This window comes from Macrotis lagotis, chromosome 2, assembly GCF_037893015.1.
Source record: "Macrotis lagotis isolate mMagLag1 chromosome 2, bilby.v1.9.chrom.fasta, whole genome shotgun sequence".
Taxonomy (NCBI): Eukaryota; Metazoa; Chordata; class Mammalia; order Peramelemorphia; family Peramelidae; genus Macrotis; species Macrotis lagotis.
In genome coordinates, this window is record NC_133659.1 from 80,216,876 (window position 1) to 80,237,103 (window position 20,228).

Genomic DNA, 20,228 nt, shown 5'->3' on the forward strand with positions numbered 1-20,228 from the left:
CCAATGCCAATAATTGATGCAAATATAGAGTTAGTTATTAAGCCTAATATGAATTTTTATTTATATAGAATTTATATTTATATAGAATTAGCAAAACAATATTCACAATGACTAGAACAATGTAATTGGAAAGAAGAAAAATATATTGAATGAATATATAATTATAATGACAAGCTTCCCCACCTCAAAGAGATAAGAAAATGTTCCTTTTTTTTCTTAGCAATGATAATAGCTACTATTTACATAGTGCCTACTACGTGCCTGTGGTCCTCTTCAAAAACAAAGGACAAAACAACTATGTGCCAGATATTATGTGAAGTGTTTTACAAATATTATCTAACTTGATCCCCAAAACTCCAGGAGGTAGGTGCCATAATTCTTCCCATTTACAGTTGAGAAAACTAATACAAATTGGGGTTAAGTGATTTGCTCAATGTCATACAACTAGTAAGAGGTTATGGGCTGGATTTGAATCTATAGAACTGCCTCATGTCAGTGTACAATTTAACATGTGTTGTCAGATACTGTCGGTGTGCTGCTGATTTTTGCTAGACTCCCCCCCTCTGCCTTCTATTTTATTCTTTGTCATAAGGAATGGTTCTCTCTAAAGAGGAGGAGGAGAAAATAGAGGAGGACAGATATATTCAGAAACAAAGGTAATGTAAAAACAAAATATAGCAATAAATTATTTTTAACTGAAACAAAGTTAATAATTTAATGGCACCCTGAACCCTTCCTGAAGAAACAAATGGAATATCTGTTGTAATGTTTTCTGCTTGACTATGTAGAATCAGAAGAATAAATCATGGTAATATTGCAACTACAACATTAAGATGGTATTGCTAATCCTGGATTCCTATCCTTCTGCAGGACTGAATGTTCTTTCTTTCATGACCCAGTGTTCATATGCGCAGGAGGAGGAGGCATACTCCTTGGCTTCTCATTGCCCCTTCAAGAACTTCCTTCTGCTGCTGTAACTCAGCAATCTCTCTTCGAGATTTGCTCTAACTAGTCAAACCACAAAATTCAGATTCTTGTTGGATTCATATTCCAGGTCCTAGGTCCTAAGCCTCAAGAAGTATGGCACCTGGCTTTCAGGCTTTCTTTCTACTCAATCCCTATCCTTATGAATTTTGACTCCCAATTTATTGATCTTTCTCTTCATCTCCATGAGAGATAACTCTGAAATTCTTCTTTCTGATCACAACCAGTCATCTTTCTATCCATCCTTTTCTCACTTACTCCTCTCAAACCCATCTTTCTTGCTGAGTATAATGCTCCTGTCCTAGCCTCACTCTCCTCTCTTTATTACCTAGTTAATCAGGTCAAAAGTACATTGAAAGGGCAGCTAGGTGGCATAGTGGATAAAGCACCGGCCCTGGAGTCAGGAGTACCTGGGTTCAAATCCAGTTTCAGACATTTAATAATTCCCTAGCTGTGTGGCCTTGGGCAAGCCACTTAACCCCATTTGCCTTGCAAAAACCTTAAAAAAAATACACTGAAGATGATGTTGATGATGCTATTTGTCCTTTGTTTTTCCAAGAAGACCATGACATCAGGGAAGTGATGCCATGACAAGCAAATGAAGTAGATTTGAGTGAGGGGGTTCTGTGTTAAGTCACCAGCCTTACTTTCTCCTCTGGAGCCATCTGAGTCTGGACTTGCCCAAGGTCACACAGCTTGTAGGGTCAGGTGCTGAGGCCAGATTTGAACTCAAGTACTCCTGACTCCTGATTTGGTGCTCTATCCACTCTGCCGAGCTTTCTCCCTTGTTCAGTTTCTAGTCTTGTCTTGCTAAACTCCAACTCTGTCTTATCCTGACCATAGGAAATCATGTACAGGACTGATAGGATCCACTAAATTCTGTCTTATTTAATCTTTATTAGGACTTCTTCACCTTGATGCATGGTAATTATTTTATATTTCCCTGAATGACTTTCTCACAAGTCCCACAACAACTGTTCTGAAACCTTTTTTCCTCTCAACAAAGAACCTTTTTCTTCCTACTTTACTGAAAAACTCAATGCCATCTGGTTTGAATGTCCTCTCTTCACCTTATTCTATTTTAATTCCCCTCCATTTTCTCCTTTTTTGCTCCAGTCTTTGTTGAAGATTTGACTCTTCTTCTTGCTAAGGTCAACTTCTGTATTTCTGTTCTTTATCCCAATTCCTCCTTTTCTTTAGAGCCTTGTCCTTTCAACCCTCCCACTCTCTAAGCTTCAGTCTTGCCTTATATATGTACTGTTTTCCAGTGTCAACAAAGATGTCCAGTCTCTCTCATTTTAAAAACAACAATCTTCATTTGACTTTGCCATCCCCTCAAGCTATTATTTTGAATCATTCCTTTTTTCACAACCAATACTTCAAATTCCTTGATGATATATGTAAATATGTGTATGTATATATATATATATATATATATATATGTATATATATGTTACATCTACTTTTTTTGCCTCCCACTGACCTCTCAAACCTAGCTTCTTTTCCCACTGAAATTGCTTTCTTTAAGGTTATCAATGATCTCTTGATTGCTAGATTTTATGTCAGTTTCTCAGTTGTCATCTTTCTTGACCTTTCTGTAGCTTTTGACACTATTGGCCACTCTTCCACTTCTATTTTTTCTTGCCAGCTTTCCCTGATAATGTTTTCTCCTGGTCTCCCATTCTCTGACTGCTTCGAATTCAAATCCCTGGATAAGCAAGCCCCCTTCTACCTTTCCAGTCTTCTTATACTTTATTCCTCTCTACAGTTAATACAGATCTTCTTTCTGTTCTATAAATAAAACTCTTCATCTCTTAGATCAAGGCATTTTCTTTTGCTGTTTCCCCTGCCTGGAATACATTTCCTCCTCATCTTCATCTATTACTTTCCTTGGCTTCTTTTAAGTCTACTAAAATCCAACCTCTAATCCAGGAAACTTCTCCCAAACTTCTCTTAATTCTAATGCCCTCCTTCTCTTAATTATATATTTATCCTGTTTGTACAGATTTGTTTCCTCCCCACCCCAATGGATTGAGAGCTTCTTGAAGGAAGGGACTATCTTTTGTTTTGTTTTCCCAGCATTTAACCTAGAGCCTGGCACCTTGTAGGTATATTTAATAAATGTCTGTTGACTGATCATGTCATCATTCATCATTTAATAACCTAACAAAAGTTCTGTTCAAGGAAGGACAATTAGTCTTGTCTAATGAGAAACTCATTTTGATGTATGAGGACCTGGCTTCAGTTTGCTCATCTTGAAAATAAGGGAGTTGGCCAAGATAGCCTCTAAGGACCATTCTAGTCTAAATTTACAGCTATGTTCCCTGGATGATAGGCCACAGAAGACTTCTAAGAATATGGTGGCACAGTGCATAGAGGATCACACCTGGAATCAGGAGCATCTGAGTTCAAATCCAACCATAGGTCAGCTAGATAGCACAGTGCATAGAGGATCAGACCTGGAATCAGGAGCACCTGAGTTCAAATCCGACTTCAGACACTTAATACTTACTTATGTGACCTTGGGCAAGTCACTTAACCCCCACATCCTACCAGAACAAAAAACAAAAAAAACAAAAGAATATAGAAGATAAAGCTTCACTGAGCCAAGCTATTAAACAGAATTTCCATGATAGTACTCAATTGTTACATTTCATTCTCCTGAAATAGTACCTCTAATACATGTTATTCCTACAAATCTACCCAAAAAAAAATTCCAATTCCCTCAAAATGTCTTATTTCCCCCAAAAAAATCATCTCAGAGATTATCCCTTCCTTTGTCTATGCTCAGTTTACAAAATGAACTAAAGGAAAACTTTCCACACTTTTATTTTGAAAAAGGTGAGAGATTGGGATATTATGAAGAATTCTGAAGTTTGATGAGCTGTTGTTGCTGCTGTTGTTTATTCCAATGAAATTAATGCTGTGTGACTCTTAACTCCAACATGCTCTGTTACTATCTAGACAATACCAAAAGGCATCAGAAGAGCCCCAGGTCCCCTGGGTAATTAATCCTCTGTGGTGGATTTGCCAGAGGACTGTGAGTTTGTGATCCTATAGGATGAACAGGCACGGATGGGTTGTAATATGCATCTTATAGAGAATAACCACATTAATGAGAAGTCCAATTCCCTGGCATAGCAGAGTGCTTTGGTCTACAGGGAGCTTTAAAAGAATGCTTGGGATGGTGAACTTGAGAAGGTTTCATTCATTTAGAATAAGCCTGGGTCAAGAAATGAGATAAATCAGCCTGAAGCAACAAATAAATAAATAAATAAATAAACAAAACCTCTGTCTGCTTTAGGCAAGTGGGTCACTATGGGAGGCGAATATCTCTTTCAGTCCAACAACGTGCCTTGAGTCCCCTGGAAGCGGTCATTAACCACGTAATATCCCACAATGCCTGGGTGATCAGGAAGAGGAGAGTCAGGCAAAGCCCATTCAGACAGTCGGGTTCTAGCCACATTGCCTTTTCCCGAGCTATCATTCTTCTGAGATGTAACAAGGTCCATTAAGCCAGGTAAGAAGATGAATGGCCAGAGGTGATTATGCCTGCCTTCTGCCTCCCATAAAAAAGTGCCAGTGAACAATAAAAGTAGCTGATGCCCTGTCAGGGAGATGTTTATGCAAATGAGAACATCACAATTATCTTCCTGCTTGTTCATGTGCTAGGCCAGCATGAAATGTGAATGGGCAAGCAGCAACTGTTCAACAGCATCAGAGGTAAAAGCTTATTCCACAGCTAAAACTACATTCTGACTATGGAAATTAGAACTAAAGGATACATACCTGATTCAACTATAGAAAAAAATAGCAATGGACAGACATCAACTTCCAAGACTTTCTCCTTTGAAAACAATTTCACTAGATGATAGTTATCGCATCCTTCCTGATTATGGCATTGGGAGTTTTTAAATCATTTTAATCCTCAGGAGGATAATAGGTCATTGTATAATATATATACATATATACAAACATCATCTTTCATCTGCTAATATGGAAATGGTCTATCTGACCAAATCCACCTCCTCTAGAAGTCTTTCCCTGATTCCCTCCCTTGGCAAAGTCAGGAAACAGAATAGCATTCTGTGTTTCTCATATGACACTGTCTTGTCTATTTTTACCAGTTATTATTGTTTGTATTGTGTGTTCCTGGTAGATTATAAGCTCCAGGAGGACAGGGCTTGAGTTTTGTTTACTTTTCTATCTCCTTCAGGGCAGTGTGAGATTGCACAGAAGGCTGACTCTAGAGGTAAAAAAACTAAGATTCCCATCTTACTACTTTTAGTAATTTCCTGACAATTAAGTGACTAACATATCAATCTCAGTCTCATTTAACTCTGATAGACTATATATATTATAGAAAGCTTAGAATGAGGTTTTGCTAAGGAAGTTCCCAAATGGGACTAATGATGCTCTGTACACTAGAAGGGTTGGATAATTGTTTGTTCTTTGCTCTGGAGGAGGACCATGACATCAGGGAGGTGATGCCATTACAATGCAAGTGAATTGGATTGAAGTGAAGAAGGACTGTCCAAAATTACTAGTCTCACTTTCTCCTCTGGAACCAACTGAGTCCAGTGGCCAGACATGCATCATGATGACTGGAGATATCTCTGGATATAGTGGGAGCCAAATAAGTAGTAAATAAGGTCGGTTAATGCTGCTTCCATTGTGCATCCACACCTCCCTATGATATTCCCTCTACTAAGGTGGATGCAACTCCTCAAAGAAAATGGAAGTGTTATTTAAGTGACACTAACTCTTAAACTACCGTTTAAACACACAAAAGACTTGACTTTGAATTTGTATAACGAGAACTAGTATACTGGATAGGGAGGGAAAAATTAGAGGAGAAAAGTTCTAGAAAGTGATACTCTAGTCAGAAACGGTCAGAAAAGGTTTCATGCAACATCTTAAATATAACTGCAATGGCACACAGCAATAGGAAATGGACAGAAGTAAAACCCATCATTTATTTTCTTTTTCCAAGTTCATCTCTGAGGTCATTATTACTGAGGGAGTAACTGAGGGAGTAAAGTATTAGGGCTGCCTCTATTCTCTAGAAAACTAAAAGAATAAGAATATAGCAATAATTACTTTAGACATAATGACAAGCATTTATCACAAGAAAAAGCTAAAGTGTCAGATGTACAAGAGGAGAAACAATAAGATTTGGGGTATCTCACCTTATCATTTAAGAAGAAAGTTCTTTGAATAAGTGAATCTTCTAGATAAGCAAGTGTTATCTTTTTTAATCTTCATTTTGGTGGTTTTTTTTAAAATCCCAAACTATAATTTTGATGCTTTAAGAAAGCATTAAAATTTGCTTTAGTTGAAATGTGTTTCATGAAAATATTTCAAAATATTAAATAGTTGCCTTGCTGAAGAATTCTCTAAATAAATAAGAACCTTATTTATGTCTCTTACCTTCAAATTGCTCCAATCAGACCATATCATGAGCTACCCTTCCCTTCCTACTGAAACCAAGAATTTCCCTTCCTTTCTAAGAGAAGTTCCCCATTCTCTTACCATGTCAAAGGCTATTGCATCAACCTTACTTGCTACTTAACACAAATCTCTATCCCTCCATTTCATTTTTACCTAACATCCTTTGGTAAGTAGAGACAAATTCTTTTAGTAACAATCAGAATGGCGAAAGAATAGGGAAAAGAAGAGGAACACAGAGAGGGAGAAGAGGATAGAAAATCTAGCCTCTCACTGTGACCTTCAAAATTAAAGGCAGGACTCAACCACACACTCTAAGGGTCCTTCAGCTCAAAATTTACATGTAATAAAGGAGGATGTTGTAAAGGGGAACCAGGACTTCATTCTTGGCTTCTGTTATGCCAGTGAATTATATCTCAAGGGAACTACTGAGATAGGCCTTTCCAAGGAAGATGGCAAAATGGGCCGATGCCTAAGCAACCAAGTACTCTGGGATAGATAGGGAACTAAAGTTCCTGATACATAGGGAAATTAAAGAGAATTAAAGGATGTGCAAAAGAAAAGTAGGATTGAAGCAAAGAGAAAAATCAGATCCTAACTAAAATCTCCCCAACTTCCATTTCCCTCCTCACCAACAGTACCCAGAATTCTGCCTTCTTTTCACTCTTTATCCCTACTCTAGGTCTTACCCACTTGAGTCTTGGAGCTGGGAGTCATACCTACTCTCACCTAACAGGTTAAAGAGTAGGGATTTGGAGGAGATGGAAACTTATCTCATAATAAGAGGGATGGACAGCTCTAAAAACCAAAATAGTGACAATGCACCATATTGGTTTAAATATAAGTGGCACTCTTTCCCAAACTTGCCTAATTTGCTCCTCATGTCACATCATTTACATGCATTTCCCTACTCTTTCCTCCTGAATATATCCCTGTCCCTCATGAAGAGGCAACCTTTCTCCCTAACAAAGCAAATCTATTTACATCTGTCTTTTTATCCCATTCCTTTCTGTTTCCCTCTCAGAAAATTGCCCCTTTGATGATTCCTGACTCTCATCTTTAATTTGATCCTGTCTACTGACTGTCTCATAGCTATCAATAAATACAGTCTTAAAGATATCTCCCCTATTCTTATAAAACCCTCATACCATCCATGGGATTTTCTTGGCAAAAATATTGAAGTGACTTGCCATTTCTTCCTCCAATGAGATAAAATCAATATAATGAGCAATTCTGAAAGACTTAAGAACTCTAATTAACCTAATAATAATAACTAACACCTTAAGGTTTGCAAAATGTTTTTTAATTATTCCATTTTATCCTACAGCATTTCTTAAGGGTCAATTGTGTGTTAGGCTTTGTACTAAGTGCATTACAAATATTATCTCATTTGATCCTCAGATGCTATTATTTTCCTCATTTTATAACTGAAGAAACTGAGGCAGACAGAAGTTAAGTAACTTGTCATGAACCACACAGTAAGTGTCTGAAGCAGGATTTGAACATAAGTCTTCCTGACTCGAGATCCAGCACCATATCCACTCCAAATCACCTTAATTACTTTCTAGAATGATCAACTAAGACTCTAGCAAAACAGTAATGAAGAATGCCATTCATCTCATAGCAAAGAGCTAATAGATTAATATATAATATGAGAGACTTATATTTGGACATGATCAATGTGGGAATTTGTTTTCTTTGACCATGTTCATTAGTTACTATGATTTTTAATTTCTTTTATGGGGGAAAGGGTACACAGATAAGAAAAACTGCTTGATAATTAAAAATAAAATATAACACTAAAAATAAACTATAATTTTCATAGCAGCCCTGTTTGTGGTGGCAAAGAATTGGAAATTGAATGTCCATAAATTGAGGAATGGCTGAACAAATTGTGGTATATGTATGTTATGGAATATTATTTTTCTATTAGAAATCAGGAGGGATGGGAATTCAGAGAAGCCTGAAAGGATTTGCATGAAATGATGCTGAGTGAGATGAGCAAAACCAGAAGAATATTGTACACCTTAACAGCAACATGGGGTTGATGATCAATCTTAATGGATTTGCTCATTTCATCAGTGCAACAATCAGGGACAATTTTAGGGTATCTATGATTGAGAATACCATCTGAGTTCAAAGAAAGAATTTGTGGAGTTTAAATAAAGACCAAAGATTATTACCTTTAATTTTTTTTAAAAAAGGTATCTTGGGGGTGGAGCCAAGATGGCAGTGTGAAGGCAGCATTTCCCAGAAACTCCTTTCCCCAAAAAACTCAAAAATCCAACAAATTATGACTAGACAAAATGTAGAGGGGGCAAAACCCACAGAAAGACTGAGTGATACATTTTTCCAGTCCAAGAAAATGCAGAAGTTGCACAAGAAAGGTGTGTTTCACCAGGAACAGGGGTTGGAAAAAAAAGTTAGGGCTGCAGCTCAGCTCAGCCCAGCCCAGGGATCACTGGCAACAGGTACCTTGAGAGAACTCTGCTACACCAGAACAAATGTGGAGTGAGGAACACCGGCTGCAGAATCTGCAGTGAGAATGAGGGGAACCAGCCTGTACCTTCAGAACACAGCCCACAGATGGTGAGGGGGGTCAGGGGAGACTGCAGAAATCTCTCTGCTCTCCCTGGGACAGGACTCTGCTGTTTGCCCACACTCAGATCCAGGTTGCAGTTTGGACTTCCACACTAAGATAGCAGGGACCCACCTCACAGATCCAGGGCAGAGGGGAGTGGCTGTAGTCATCTACATATCAAAGCATAGGCAAGAGAGCAAAGGTCCTAGTGGGGTGTACCAAAAAGAAAACCCAAAGCGGGTGTCCCAATAATACTCAAAAGCTCAGGAAGCACCCCAAAACCAGGCACAGGATGGAGAAATGAATAAACAGAGAAAAAAAGAGGAATACCATTGAGAAATACATTGTCTATGATCCCAAGAATCCTCCTCAATCTGAAGATGAGGAAGTACAAGCTCCTGTATCTAAAGACCCCATGAAAAACAGAAGTTGGGCTCAGGCTATAACAGAGCTCAAAAATAATTTTGAAAATCAAGGGAGATAGAAGAAAAATTGGGAAAGAAAATGAGAGATGCAGGAAAAACATGAAAAACAAGTCAGCAGCTTAGTCAAGGAGATGCAAAAAAAATGCTGAAGAAAAACCAGCATAGGTCAAACAAATAAAACAGTTCAAAAAGTCAGTGAGGAGAAGAATGCTTTAAACTGCAGAATTGGCCAGATGGAAAAGGAGATAAATGTAGAATGGAACTAAAGGAAACTGATGACTATATGAGAAGTCAAGACAATACTTCAACACTAAAAGAATGAAAAATTAGAAGAAAATGTGAAACATCTCATTGAAAAAAACAACTGATCTGGAAAACAGATGCAGGAAAGATAATTTTGAAAATATTGGGATACCTGAAAGTCATGATTAGGAAAAGAGCCTTGACCTCATTTTTAAAGAATTTCTACAGGAAAATTTCCCTGATATCCTAGAATATAAATAATAAAATTAAAAATTAAAAATTATTAAGTAATTAAAATAAAAATTCAGAGACTCCACCAATCTCCCCCGGGAAGAGATCCAAAAAGATCAACCCCCAGGAATATTATAACCAAGTTCCAAAGCTCCCAAGTCAAAGAGAAAATATTATAAGCAGCCAGAAGGACACAATTCAAATATCGTGGAGATGTAGTCAGGATCACACAGGACTTAGCAGCAACTACATTAAGGGTTCGTAGGGCTTGGAATATAATATTCTGGAAGGCAAAAGAACTTGGAATGCAACTGAGAATCAACTACCCAGCAAAACTGAACATCCTCTTCCAGGGGGAAAGATGAACCAGGGGAATTTCAAATGTTCCTGTTGAAATGACCAGAGCTGAACAGAAAGTTTGACCCTCAAATACAGGACTCAGGTGAAGCATAAGAGAGCGGAGAAGAGTAAAGTATGAGGGACTTAATGATGATGAACTGTGTGTATTCCTGCAAGGAAAGACAATACTGATAATACTCACATGAACCTTCTCATTTAATAGAGCAGATAGAAGGAGCTTTTATAGATGAAGCACAGGAGAGATCTGAATCTGAAGATATATTGTAAAAATGGAATTAATGGCTAAAAGGGAAATGCACTGGGAGTAAGAGAAAGGATAAGTGGAATAGGCTAAGATATTTCATATAAAAGATTGTTTTCCTTCTTTTCACAATGAGCTTTTGCAATGATATGGGAGGGGGGAAAGTGAGGGGAAATGAGGGAACCTTCACTCTCATCAGAAATGACTCAGAGAGGAAACAGCATAGGCACTCAATAGGGTATAGACATCTAGAGTAAAAAGGAGAGAAGGGGGAAATGGGAAAGGGGGGTGATGTGGGTGATAGAGGAGAGGGTAGAACATAGGAGAGAACAGTCAGATATAACACATTTTCTTTTTACTTCTGGTGCTGGGATTAGGTGGCCTGTCTGGGACCACGAGGCCAGGTGGTTGCTGGGTCTCAGGAGTGATATGTGGACTTGGAGCCTCTTGGCCCCAGGGCCAGTGATCAGTCCACTGCCCTACTTAGCCACCCTAGAAGCAGGACAGAGTGAAAGGATAGAGAAAATGTAATATATGGTAGTGGGAAGGAATGGATGGAGGGATTTACAATCAGCAACAGTGCAAAAATATGGAAGTAACTTTTATGATGGACTTATAAAGAATGTGATCCACCCAAGACAGAGCTGATGGTATCAGAATACAGACTGAAATACATTTTTTTCTCTTTCCTTTCCTTCTTTTTTTTTCTTTAGGTTTTTGCAAGGCAATGGCGTTATCTACTACACCACCTAGCCACCCCTCCTTTACTTTATTTCTCATGAGGGTCTATATTTTTGGGAGGGGGAGTGGGTATTATGTTTATTCTTAAACAATATTTTAGTAATGTAAAAATCACTTATACAAAAAATATTCATTGCAGCTCTGTTTGTGGTGGCAAAGAATTGGAAATCAAGTAAATGTCCTTCAATTGGGGGATGGCTTAGCAAACTATGGTATATGTATGTGATCGAACACTATTGTTCTATTAGAAGCCAGGAGAGATGGGAATTCAGGGAAGCCCAGCAAGATTTGCATGGACTGATTCTGAGCGAGATGAGCAGAACCAGAGGAACATTGTGCCCCCCCCAGCAGCAACATGGGGGTGATGACCAACCTTGATGGACTTGCTCATTCCATTAGTGCAATAATCAGGCACAATACTTTATTTTTCTTCCTTAGGGATATGATTTCTCTCTCATCACATTCAACTTAGATCAATGTATACCATGGAAATAATGTAAAGACAAACAGAATGCCTTCTGTGGAGGGTGGGGGGGAGGGAAGCAAGATTAGGGGGAAAATTGTAAAAAATTCAAAATATAAAAAAAAGGTTATCATGTAATTTCACTATCTCTTATATTTTATTTTTTTCCTTAAGGATATGATTTCTCTCTCAACACATTCAATTTTGATGAATGTATAGCACAGAAACAATGTTAAGACTATCAGATTGCCTTCTGTGGGGGTAGGGAGAGGGAAGCAAGATTGGGGGAAATTGCAAAATTCAAAAATCAATAAAAATCTATAATTAAAGTCTAAAATGATTTAAAAAACACCATTAGAATCTGATAGTGTGAGTCATTTGTCTGATTTTATTATTTTGGTTTAATACTTTTCAACAAGTAGACAAATTTTTAAAGTATTTTTAAACATATTATTTTGGTAATGGTTCACTTCTGTGAAAAGACAGAAAACTTCATTTAAAAAAGAAAGCTTTTAAGGAATGATTGCACCATGTAGTCTCTATTCATACCAAGGTTTTGTATAAATGAAATTCCATGTACTGAGAAGAAATTCATTCTTCAGCTTTCCAATTTAAATAATCACTTAGAAAATAGGGACTTCTCTTATAAATAAAATTTCAATGCTTTTAAAAAAAACAGCTCAAATCTCACTTTCTATAAGAAGCCTTTCTGGTTCCTTCCCCCAAATGCCTGTGCCTTTCCTATAAGATTACCTCCAATTTACACTGTAAATATATACATATTGCCTCTTTTATTAGAATGTTAGTACATAGAGATCAGGAACCATGTTCTGACCTTTCTTTGAATCCTCAGCTAGAGCTTACCATGATACCTAGCTCATTGCCCTTGTTGACTGACTGACTTGAAATAAACAGGATGTGCTTGAAAGCTTTTTCTATAAATACATTTTTCATGATAATTTTTATAATCATTTTTCAGTGAATGCTTATGTTTTTTCTTTTTAAAAAGATCTCAGTCTAGCCTATATTCAAACCAATATTATAATCACAAGTTTTCACAATGAGAAATAGAAAGAAAAGGAAGAGACATCTAAAATTCCATACAAAGGTCTTGAGAAGTTCATATTTTTAAAGTACTAAATTTCCAAAGCAAAACAAAATCATCAAAAATGAATACACAGTCTTCCTCAAAAGAAAAAAACCTCAAGGGGAAAAAAAACAGTAGTACCAAATTTATTATGACATTAAACTGTTTTCAGAATTTGAGTGGTCTATTACATTTCAGGCATTGGAAACACTTCTCTCAGCCTCCATTTCTTCATCTATAAAATGGGAATAATAATATTTGTAGCACCAACACAATTCCATCTCCTTGTGAAAAAATCACTTTATTTAGTGGTATGCATAGATGAGGTATTATTCTGAATGAATGTTCCAAACATTTTGCTGAGCCCTGGAGATACAAATAAAAAAAAAATCTAAACTTTCCCTACTCTTAAGATATTCTCATTTTAATGAGGGGAGACAATGCACAGGGAAGAATCTGATTTCTCTAGGTGGATGTTGAATCTCAGGAGTCCTTAGCAGGCAGTAGCAGATCAGATGGTAGTATCAGGAAGCCTTGGCACATATTACATGGTACGACCTAGTGACAAGCAGCTAGGTACTGCAATGGATGGAGTGCAGAGCTTGGAGTCAGGAAGACTCATCTCCCTGAATTCAAATCTGACCTCAGACACTTACTAGCTGTGTGAGCCTGGAAGAGTCATTGAACCCTATTTGCCTCAGTTTTCTCAGCTGCAAAATGAACTGGAAAAAGAAAAGAAAATCCCAAATGAGATCACAAAGAGTCAGTCACAATTGAAAATAAACAAATGAAAAAGCCTAGTTAATCTATGGAGACCAATGGAGAGCGAATAGTAAGACTTGGCAGTCTACCATTTTACAGAAGGATTAGACTGGTTGACTTTGTTCTATGATACCAGTGATAATTTCCCTGAATTATTACTATTGGGCAGGATTAGAGTTGAAGGGGAGTGAGATTAATTCCCTCAGAATTGAAAATGGGAGCAGTATTTGTGATAATGATGTCACTAACAATGCTTATGATGATTATGATGATGTTTCATAGAACAATGAACAGAGTATCAAACTGAAGTTCAGAGGATCTGGGTTTGAATCCTGATTCTTCCACTTAATACCTGTGTAATCTTAGGCAAGGTATTAGTTTAGTTGTTTTTTTTTAAGTTTTTGCAAGGCAATGGGGTTAAGTGGCTTGCCCAAGGCCACACAGCTAGGTCATTATTAAGTGTCTGAGACCAGATTTGAACCCAGGTACTCCTGACTCCAGGGCTGGTGCTCTATCCACTGTGCCACCTAGCCACCCCATTTAGGCAAAATTATTTAACCCTCTTTGTCTCAGTTTCCTAAAACATAAAAAAGAGAGGATTGGACCAAATGACCAGTTCAAGACCTTTGATACTATGAATAAAGGAAGCCCCTAAGTTCTGAGAGTGCTGAACTCTATAAATCAATACGTTCTTTCCAACTTAGAATTCATTTTCCCACTCTCATAAATGACGATTAAGTTCTTAAGATAGTCCATAAAAGTTTACATGATAAACAATGTAGCTCAAGGAGTACCAAGAATAGCCTTGACCCTCTGATCCCTGAGGCAGGTTGGAAGAGGATCTGGGCAGAGGCCCAGGGAACAGAGCATCTGGAGGTAGAGAAATAGGGTTCTCTGTGTAGGGATTACTGAGGGAACCTAGTGTCTGATTAGAGAGTGGAAGAAGTGGTCCCAGCAGGCTCTTTAGAGTCTGTGGCAGCCTTGGAAGAAAGTTCAGACAGAAAGAGAATTTAGGGAAGTGGATCTTCAAGAACAAAGGTTCCAGGAGTAGCTATTTTCAAAACAGTAAATGACAGGTGTGTGATTCTTTTTTGGTGACAGTCAGCAGGGAATGGTCATTTTTACCTACAGGTAAAACAATGCCTTCTGGAAGCTCAGAGATCAAAAAAAAAGCTTTGTTTCAGTATATTTATTCTTGTTTGTATGTAATTTTCTATTTGCCTAAAAACTGTAAAATGACTGGAATCTGATATAATGTTGTTAGGAAGGAAAGAAAAAAGAAAGGGAAGAAAGAAAAAAGGAAGGAAGGAAGGAAGGAAGGAAGGAAGGAAGGAAGGCAGGCAAAGAGAGGTCAAGTGACTTGTCAAGGATCACATAATTAGTGTCTGAGGTCAAATTTTAATTCAGGTCTTCCTTATTCCAGGAATTCTATCCAATGTTCTATCCACCTCCTCACTGCCTGAATTAGTGAAATTTGTAGCTATAAACTGTTCTAATCTAAAATACAAATTAGGGTAATCAGTACTATTAAGCTTTTTTTTGTAAACTGAACTAAAACTGAAAAACTTATAGACAAAATACATATCTTTTCCTCTCTTTGCTAGATCTATGATTTCATCAGTATAGAGAGAGAGCTTCTGGGAAGAGATTTCTTCTACAGACAGAGTGCCAATTCTCAAATTATTTTATAAACATACTATCCAAACTTCTTAGTACTGACAAAAAATAGAGAGGTCATTCAGCAGACTGCAACATATGGAAACAAACAAATTTGCTAGCATAATGTTAATTAAAAACCAAAGACCCTAGCTACTGAAGCCTTGACAACAATTGCTGGGAAAACTGGAAAGCAACCTGTTGGCAGAAATTAAATTTAGACCAACATATCATAAGCAACATAAGCACCAAATGGAATCAAGACTTAAAAAATAGAGGATCAAAGAAAAATACTGCTTAATTTATGTATAGGGGAACAATTTGTGGTTATAGAAAGGATCCTAGGAGATAAAATGGATACTTTTGATGGCATAAAAATTTTTGCATAGACAAACCCAATGTAGCTGAAATTAGAAGGAAAACCAGTGGGGGGAATAGGAGGGGCTTCACAGAAAGTTTCTCTGATTAAAGGATTCTAAGGAAATGATTAAAGTGCATAAGAATAGGAGTCATTTCCCAATTGATAAATCATGAAAGGATATGATGTTCTCAAGGAAAGGAAAAATTTTTTAATCACTAATGATAGTTAAGTTAAAGCAACTTTGAGTTTCTTCCTCCTAACCATCAGATTAACAAAATTAATAAAAAATGAAATGACAAATGTTGGAGGGGGAACCTTCAGGAAAACAAATACATTGATTCATTCTGGGATGAAATTTGGAACTAAGTTCCCAAAGTTACTAAACTATGAATGCAAATCTCACTTACAAAGCCTAAAACTCAGAGAGGGAAAAGTTCATACATACAGAAAAATTTACAGTTTCCCCTTGTGTGGTAGCAAAGGAAAATTAAAGAGGGTACCTATCAATTAGAGAATGGCTACACAATTATGGTAAGAATGCAATTTGATATCATTATTATTATTTAGAAATCATGAAAGGCACAGTTTTAGATGAACTTGGACCTGGCATGAACTGAAAAAGAATAAAATGAAGTGCATTCTTGGAGCAATTATATAATAACATGCAAAGGCAAACTACTTTGAAAGACATATAAACTCTAATCAACAACTAATGATACACAATTCCAGAAATGACCAAACACAATTCCAGAGGACCAATAATAAAGTGTGCTACAAAATCCTCACAGAGAAGTAATGACTTTAAAAGATGCAGAAAAACCATATATATTTTCAGTCATGGCCAACATAGACATTTGTTTCACTTGTCTGTATATTTGTCATTACTATCTGGGTTTTCTTTCTTCCTTTTTTTTCAATTGGGGAGAAAGTTGGGAAAGAGGAGAAGGCTAGGGTTAGGTTTCACACACACACACACACACACACACACACACACACACAAACACACACCAAAATTGGAGAAGAGAACAGAAGGAAAACCATAAGGAATCACAGCTTTAGAAATTACTTGTTGAATTTATTATATGCTTTTAAAGAAAAGCAAGTTCCACAAAACAGAGATTCACAGTTTCATGTGTAAGCTTCTCCTTCTGTTCCACATTGGATATGAAAATGTTCATTTTATTGGTATTTGTTAACTTCCAAATATAAAGAAAAAATAGTCTACAAAGAGGGCAGTCTTGGAATTATGGCAACAATTCAGTTAATTTCTTATTAAGGATTTAGAATCATAAAGCAAATATCCTTCAAGGAATGATCAAAGTATTTCAATTTCCCTGTAAGAAATATTTCTTACTTAAGATGAAACACATAAAAGGAAGCCTACTGTCATGAATAGAGCACTAAACCTAGACTCAAAAAGACCTATGTTTGAATCCTTGATTGTTGTAGAGATCAAATGAAACAATAAGAAAAGATAGGACAGAAAAGTGAATACCCAACCATTAGAGAATGTCTAAAGAAAACTGTTATTTGAAGGGATTGGAATATTATTGTATAGAAAGAAATCAATGACTCAATCACAAAAATTCATTAAGTATCTACTACAAAATCAAGCACTGCAATTAAATTCAATTTACAATTCTTTTTGTAATGGGGAAAGAAAAGGGAATGATTTAATGCCAGACCCTAAATGCTTTCTTATAAATATTATCTCATTTGATTACCCCATCAAATCTGGGAGGTAGGTGTTATTATTACCCTCATTTTACAGTGTGAAGAAACTGAGGTAAATAAATGTTAAGTGACTTTTCCAGAATCAAACAGCTAATAAATGTCTATGGCTGGATTTGAACTCATGTCTTCCTAATGAAAGGCCAGTACAATATCCATTGTCCCAATTAGCTGCCTTTATATAAATATATGCAGCAAAAATATAAGGATTGTAATAATGATAATAGCTAGCATTTCTATAATGCCTTAAGGTTTACAAATAACTTTCTAGATATTATCTCATATATCTTCATAATAACCCTGGAATGTTACTGCTATTATTAACTTCATTTTACAGATAAGAAAACTAAGACCATGAGAAGTTGTGAAATTTGTCCAGGTACAGTAAAAATAATATATTTACTGAGCATGTACTCTATTGCAGGGATACAAAGATGGGAATATGACTAGAGGGGAGCTAACAATCTAATAAGGGAGCAAGAAAAGTATAAAATACAGAATGCAATAAATATCATAAAAAGTATACAGCACCATAAGTTTTAAAAGGATAGAAAAATTCCACTAAGGAATAACTTACTAGAATATACAGGGTGCTTTTTTTCAAAACAGATTTAAAGTGACTAAACTATCTCATCTATCTATCACCACTGTCAGAATCCTAGCAAATAGGATTTATTATCATTCCAGCATTCTGAGGCAGATGAAATACAATTTTCCAAGTACAGATGAGATTTTCAACATTTAAGATTCTGTTACATTTTCTCTGAGACATTTTTATAAACTCCCTCAGCTAGCAGTTATGAATTTTTAGCTCACAGCTAATGGCTGTTTATATCTCTCGGTCTCCTGCTTTTTATAACATTCTCATCTGTTTACTTTCATTATAAACTGCATATTTGAATTGATCTTCACCTACTAAATCATTTTAATCAAAATCAATTTTCATAAATTTTCATCTTTTTATAAAGACTTGGCACTTCTGTCACTGTTGCTATTAAAGTTTGATATTTGTTTCTAATTCTAAGCTTATGTCTACATTACCAACCATATATTCATTAATGAGCAGTTATTCAGATTACTTGATTATATCCACATTATAATCCCACATACATTATTTGTATGTGTTTCACAATTTCTAGGATGTTTTTCTATTTGTGGTAATATTAGTATCCTCTATCAGGTAGATATTAGGGCTGAAGGATTTTGGATTGTTTCACATTATAGATCCCCAAATTATCATTTACCTTTTACTGACTCTTGTTCCAAAAGGTAGGCAAGGAATACTTTAAGCCCAATCTCCAGATCAGAGGTTTTTGGGATATGGATCCCTTTGGCAGCATAGTAAAACCTTTGTCCAAAGAATGCTTTTAAGATGCATAAAAGAAAATACAGAAGAAAATCAATTATATATTTTTTTGGTTTTTGTTTTGTTTTGTTTTGTGGTTTTTTTAGGTTTTTGCAAGGCAATGGGGTTAAATGGTTTGCACACAGCTAGGTAATTATTAAGTGTCTGAGGCTGGATTTGAACTCAGGTACTCCTGACTCCAGGGCCGGTGCTCTAGCCACTGCACCACGTAGCCACCCCAAAAATCAATTATATTGAAATTAAAATCTTATTTTTTCCCCATCCAAGTTAATGAATCCCTGGAGATCTATCTATGGATGCCAGATGAAGGGCCTTTGATACTAGATGAAATGAAAATCCACCTTTGGCAGCTGACTGTGATCCTTAGTGGTTTCTTTTTAGAGATGATGGCAAGTTTTCTACCCTTCCTGATCAAATCATGTTTGGGGTATTGTTACAAATCTAGATTACTGTTGAACATATCAATACCCTGAAGATTACAACAATTTTTTTTCATTTTTGCTGGATCTTACTGTTCTTCTCTTACTAAAGTTAGCCTCCCTGAAGAAAGGAAAAGGAAAGACCTGTCTACCTGGACCTGATGTTTAACATCACACCTCTCCATTATAGCCATTTTCCTAATTCCAATTCTGATTAATGGGGCAGAGAAAGTTCTGAAAAAAGGACAAATGGGGGAAAAGGACTTATGCACTTAACAAATAGTAACTCTCATTTACATAAGGACATTTCTAGATTAGGAGATATACCTATCTAAGGCAACCTTGTCCCTCTGTTCTCTGAAGAGATTTAATTTGACTCTATTCCATATTCTCTTCCACTGAGCTGGAGGCACTAAACCCTTCATTTCAATTTGTATTCTCCTTTTAGATTTAAGATTTAAGAAAGGAATTCCATTGATTACTTGAAGAGAATGGTTGGGAGGACAGGAATAGTGACTTGGTTCTTCTTATGAAATGTTATTTCCAAATCTATATTTTAAGCTATCTTTTTCTTATTTTTAAATGTTATCTGAAATTGTCTTGGGGCAGATAGAGTCACATCAGAGCTTGGGGAGCTATATCAGTTGCATCATCTTTCTCCAAATTAGAAATGGCTTAGACATAGATTAAGGTTAAAGTAAACAAAACTGTTTCTGGCACATTGGTGCCTAAAAAGACTATATAGTAGTATTAAGATTTTTTTTAACACTGCCTTTTGACCCTAAGCAAGTAATTTAACATCTCTTGGCCTTAGTTTCTTCATCTCAAAACTCTCTAAGGTCCTTTCCAGACCTTGCTTTGATCTTGTGACTATATTTTGCAGGGACCTCAATGAATTGACATAGAGAACTTAAAATTTCAATTGGAAGGAGAAAAATACCCAGCTAAAGTTGTACAGTCATTGACTAGGGAAACCAATAGGTATAGGACAGAAAGGATTACCAAGCAGGTGCTTTCTTGTGAGATGAAAAGGGAAGCCTTACTAATAATGTCATCACTCAAAAGAGAAGAGAATCAAGGAGTTTCTATTTTAGATTTAATTTGAACCAGCAAGGGGGAACTGGATGGT

At 36.4% G+C, this 20,228-nt stretch overlaps 1 protein-coding gene across 1 annotated transcript in view; it reads right to left on the bottom strand.

The window, feature by feature from the left end:
• The window catches only part of NIBAN1 (niban apoptosis regulator 1), a 186,127-nt gene that overhangs the window by 148,749 nt on the left and 17,150 nt on the right, over positions 1-20,228 (bottom strand). The gene's annotated exons all lie outside the window — the stretch shown is intronic.